Below are 6,000 nucleotides of genomic sequence, written 5' to 3'. Positions count from 1 at the left end.
AAGAAGAGGTGAAGCAAATTGAAGAAAGGAGACTTAGCGAAACTAAACGACTGGAGGAAATACGTTCTTTACAAAGTAAGAAAAGATATCCAAGCGATGATTCTTTTGGTGCTACTGAAAGTAGTTCTTCTTCCCAAACTACAAACGGAAGTATTTTTATTCCTTGTCCTAACAATGTTCTTTCTGACTTAGAACAACTACAGATCCTTATTGGAGGGTAACGTGCTGGAAATCATTCCCCATCGATTTTTAATGAAGCAGCTGATATTTGTCGAAGATTGTTTCTGGGAGGTATCATGGACAGGAATTTTTATCGGTCTCTTATCAATGAAATCGTTGATGATAATCACAGCGATTAGATATACAAAGAACAATAAATAAGATGACAGTACATAATGTTCAACGTGGACCTGTAATGGTCAGGGTGATAAATTCGCTATTACCTACTTATTAAATGATTAACGGTGATGGGCTCGGCGACGTTGTTCAATGTTTATTCAGAAGGATAGCTCCAAAAGCAATACCGATTGCAAAACAACTAGGAATGAAATCTATTGATCTTCTTCATGAATACTTTCCTGGCGCGATTGGTGATGTTGCCGGTAAAGCGTCCACGGCAAACAAGGATAGACTAGCACAATTAATACGACGAAAACCACAACTCGTAATATTACCCAGCACTTATGTTATCCCCGCAAACGTCAGAAAAAATAATTAATCAAGCCGTAAATCAAAAACTAGCAAAGATGACCGGCAAAGCAGGAATACCCTTATCAAAGAAAGAGAAAGAAAAAAAAATACAAGTTATAATTCGGGATTTCGTCTTCGTTTTAGACGAAAATAAATATAAGATGTTTAAGCGTGTATCTGAACCTGCGTTCGATATGGACGCACCAGTCCTTAAAGATGAATCGGTAAGTGATCATCAGTTTTATTCTTATGACACAAGACAATCAAATCAGTGTGGAGGAATTGAATTACAAGTTCATGATACAGGTAGATACTTTCTACCCGCTGCGGCTTTTATTGAGGTAGAAGGTGAAATTATAAAAACAGATGGTACTGTATACCATGCTAATTATAGGATCGGTTTTGTCAATAATGGTATTATGTCGCTTTTTGACAGTGCTACGTATATGATTGATGGGGAAAATATTGAAACGATTCAGAAAGACGTGACGTTACTGCAACAATAATAGGTTTAGCATGGTACTCTTATGATTTTACAAGATCAGCTGGTTCGACAATGATGTTCGCCAAAGATGATTCTATCGACCACGATCATAATCAATTTAGAATAGCGCGACCAAAACACTTTTCTGGAAACGCACCAGTTGATGAGGAAACTATGAGTATTTCTCCTAACCCTGATTTTAATGCTGGATTTGCAAAACTTCCATTTGCGTTGAAGAGTGATCGTAGAAGAATTTCATGCGCAATTCCACAATCTTACATCTTTGGATTCTGTAGAAACGTTAGAAAAGTTAACTTTGGAGCTAAACACACGGTTGTACTTGTCAGAAAGGGTGATGATAATGATGCTATCTTGCTGGTAAAGTAATGCTGACAAAACGTTCATTGTGGATGCCAATAATGACTCCATCAATTGCTCACTGAATCATAGTCATATGATATTTGACGATCTTTTAAGTTAGTTAGGTTTTATTAAAAATAAACAAACATCAAGAACCATCTGAATGTATATTATTGAATTTTGAAATTAATCATGTAGCACGTGCATATCATTGTTTGATAACATTTATGGGACGTGATCAAAATATAGATACTAGTTTGCGAAATATTACGGTAGATTTTACAAATCGGTGTCCGATCCATTACTTCTATTTGGAACATCGTGATTTAAGTAGACAGTCTGTTATTGATGTCCATTTTCGAGTTCGTATAAATTCAGGTCATGTGTTAATTACAGAGCAATCGCTGTTATACTCACTGACATTTCGATGTTACTTGAAGGTGCTGGTGGAAGAACGATAGTTAGTGACGCTATAGTGGAAAATATGCAATATTTTCAGAACATGTAATTATATCGCTCATACTATTGTAATGTCATATCATCATGATAGTGTCAGTTTGACTCCTTGTCAGATTAAAAAGCCTCAATCAAATTCAGCTAAGAACTGTGGAATGAAAATATCACTAACGCAAGATCAGATCACAGGTCGTGAAAATAAAATATGACTGACTAAACGTCAACTCAGGCACATCAATAAAGCCAGACGATCAAAGACTGGTGTTAGACAATCTTTCTGCGGGTGCCATTAAAGATATTGTTAAAACGGGTAGTATATTTCCACTTCTTGCGGCTATGTCAGCGTTAATAGCTGTTGACACTTCAACTGTTGCAAAAGGGGCCGCGTTATGTGCTGTTCAAACTGCTACTTGTACGGCATTAAAGAAAGCAACAGGATAAGGAACAGAAAAGACGCGGTAGAGGTCTAAGATTACCAGAAACCCCCTATCGATACGGAACATATCTGAGACTTCCAGGAATAGATCGTTAGTCTTTCCAATATCAAAGTTTTATTTACTTTATGCTGATAAAGATATTAAAAATGTTAGAGGTGATTTTATGCGTGATCAGTTATCTTTCAAGCCAAACAATATTAAAACATACATTATTAATCTCGATATTAGTTCTAGTCCTGGCACTCATTGGGTGGCATGCGCAATTGATCCACGTGGAAAGGTTTGTTTTGATTCGTACGGGTTGGCTCCACCAAAAGAATTTATAAATTACATAAAAACATTAAACACTCCTGTCTGGTATTCAACATTACCAACGTACACAATAACCGATCCGCCAATATGCGAACGTGAAACAATTGCAGTGCTCAGCACTATATCAAAATCAACATTACCACCTCATAACGTCGAGCGCGATTATACAAGTAGACGATTTAAATAGATATTAAAGAATAATGCTAGATATTTACGGAAAATCTTTTCTTCTTTTAAAGACAAGGGAAAAAAGATGATATCGATTTGTCAAATTACGCGACTAAAGATGAGCTCGTCGATATTATGAAGCAATTCTAGAGTTGAGCGAGATGACGTTGTTGTTTTTCAAGATAAATACGGTGTTTTAAATACGAGTAATATCAAATGGAATGACATAGTTCGTAGTGATACTACCGATATGTATTTACTGACGGCGGTGTAATCATAGACTCAAATATATTAATCGCAACTATTAGAAATGAGACTGCAAAAAGTGTTGCTAATCGTTTAAAACATACCGGTGATGCAATGACACGTAAATATGTTTACAAATCACCGTAGAAACGTTCGAAAACTTAAACAAATCGCAGATGATTTCTTTGGAAGTTCGCTGACTGTTGACGTAAAGCTCGTTGATATTAATTCAAAACTCGGCGACATTAAACATCTATATCAGAAATTGAAACGATTAGAAAAAATCAGAAGATGTTATAGGTGGAATTCCTGATATCGTTAAACAAATTAATTTGCTTAAAATTCCTTACTAGCAGATTACCAGCAGAGTATACACAGTGTCATCAGGATTCTCAACATGGCCACATCAAAATAACACTATCAAACATATTGCAAAAGTCACTCGTTTGTATAGGCTGTCTGTGTTCAGCGGTGCAAAATTTAGTATATTTACTACGTATCATTGGCTTCATTCAACCAATAGCTTTTCTGGAACCGTGTCTATTGTATCAAATAGCGCAGATGAAAAAAAATTTATACTGGAATCATCTCATAAAAATAACCGCAGCGTCTTGTTAGTGGTGTCAGCAATTTGTCGCTGAAACACATGAAATTGATTACTAAATAAAGTATAATGAGCCTTGTAAATCAATGTTCATAATTGTAGGTACAATCAAGCACGTGAATGGCAAAAAAACTAAAAAATATCATTGACGAGTATGCAAAAATAGTAAAACAATAACGTAGACATGTAGTTGTCGAAGGCGTAATTGTGTATTCTGCGTCTGTTCTTATTGCTGGAACCGGCCTATCATTATCAACAATAACACCATCGCTAGCAGTTGTAACAATTTGTGTTTCAACCACAACAACAATTGCTGGTCTTTTTAATATCATCGCGAAAAATATAATTACGTGCACAAATGCAAAGTTACATGATTATGTAGTAAAATTAAATACAGCAACGCTAGTATATTATCAATTCTCCTCATTATTATCAACAAGCCTTAATAATGGAAAAAATATCAGATTCTGAGCTCATGGAGATAATTAAAATCTACAATGAAACAGTGACTGTGTTTGATTTAGATAATCGGGATTTAAATAATAATGACCTAGTTACTTCAACAGATCGCCACAAATACAACAGTCAAAAACCACGATGACATCATTATGCTCAACCAACCCTGATTTCAGTGTAAACTTTCCACCTTTAGTTCCAGTGAAAAAAGAAACAGCTCTTGCACAATTACGAGTATATTAAGTTGGCCCAATATTAGATCAAAATCATTTCACGGATTACCAGCAAATAATTATCTTGTATTTGCAAATATAAATCTCGACGATGGAACTCGTGATTGGCAGGTTGTCAGGATACCAACGGGTAATTGTTAAATTGAACAAATCAATGATGAATTTTAGCACAGAATAAAATCGCTAGCGAAATGATATTCTAAAATAGCTATAACGGTTCATGAATCGACGCTATCAGCCACACTATAAATTAATTCGTCAGATTACGCTGTTGATATTTATTCTTAGTCGATTATAAGTGTTTTAGGATGGCCCGAAATAGTACCGCCAGTGCCTACAGCAATACCTGAGCCAGCGCGATTTGATTTTACCTCGGATAAACGCTCGTACTGGGGAATTACTAAAGGATATGAAATCGGTATTCCGTTGTGTAATCTATAAGAGCAAACCCGGACGATGGTTATTTAGCTCAAAGCGACGATAAAATCTTGTGGTTATATGATATATAAAAAACAAATATAGCAATGTATTCTACCTTCGATGCCATCAAAATTATTTTTAATTATATTAATCGTGAACATGACAAACATCCAGAAACAATTGCGCCAATTATTTACAGAGTACCTTTTTTGACGTCGCTTCTACAAAAGATGAAATTATTAAACATACAGAGATATTAAATCAAATTATATTTGATCTTGAACTTGTTCACAAAAATGTTATGCAAACGGTAATCAAGTCGAAAGATTGAAATTCTGAGTATAAATTTAATCATAAAGAGTGTTTTCCAAATTAAATATTTAATCAAGAGGTATTATATAATGTACCAGTATGTGAGAGTTTTTATACACGACAACGACGTGCTTGAAACTGTCATCAGAACAATAATAAAACAGTCGCAAGTCAATACAGAAATATTTAGTGCTAATATAATTATTAATGAATACGGCAATGAAAATTTTGGTTGACGCAGGAATAATTAAATGAACTGCAGCGATAAAATATTGTGATGGTTACGTGGATAGAGATCAGATTCAGAATTATGCACATTCTTTTATTTAATTAGATCAGTTTAAAAAATATTGTCTAATTATGAATAAAAAAAAACTAATCTCATCAAAAACAGAAGAACAAATAATTACATAATGATCCTCGACATAGTCAAATCAAATAAGTATACTATAATATAAATTATTTTTTTACTGATATTTTGTTAATTTGAGGGGCCAAACCCCACGCAGTTCTCTAAATGATTTCCGGCTTTATCGATATATTCACCCTTTTTCTGCTCAAAAAGCATTCGAAATCAGTAAAAATATATTACTTTGGACATTGTTTTAAATGATAAAAAAACCTCCGTGGACGCTAGAATACGCAATGAGAATTCATTCATCACAAGGATTAACTATATCTGAAACGCGAGTTTGGATCGTCGATGATCGTATCGAATGGTCAAATTTAGTTTATCTCGCATTGTCTCGGGTCAGACAAATATCTCAGTTGCGGAGAATTGTCATAGACTTTACAAAAACTGCTGACAACACCTTCTGTGTT

Source organism: Sinohyriopsis cumingii, chromosome 9 (genome assembly GCF_028554795.1).
Source record: "Sinohyriopsis cumingii isolate HCF-2022 chromosome 9, ASM2855479v2, whole genome shotgun sequence".
Classification (NCBI taxonomy): Eukaryota; Metazoa; Mollusca; class Bivalvia; order Unionida; family Unionidae; genus Sinohyriopsis; species Sinohyriopsis cumingii.
Note: the sequence above shows the minus strand (reverse complement) of the source record.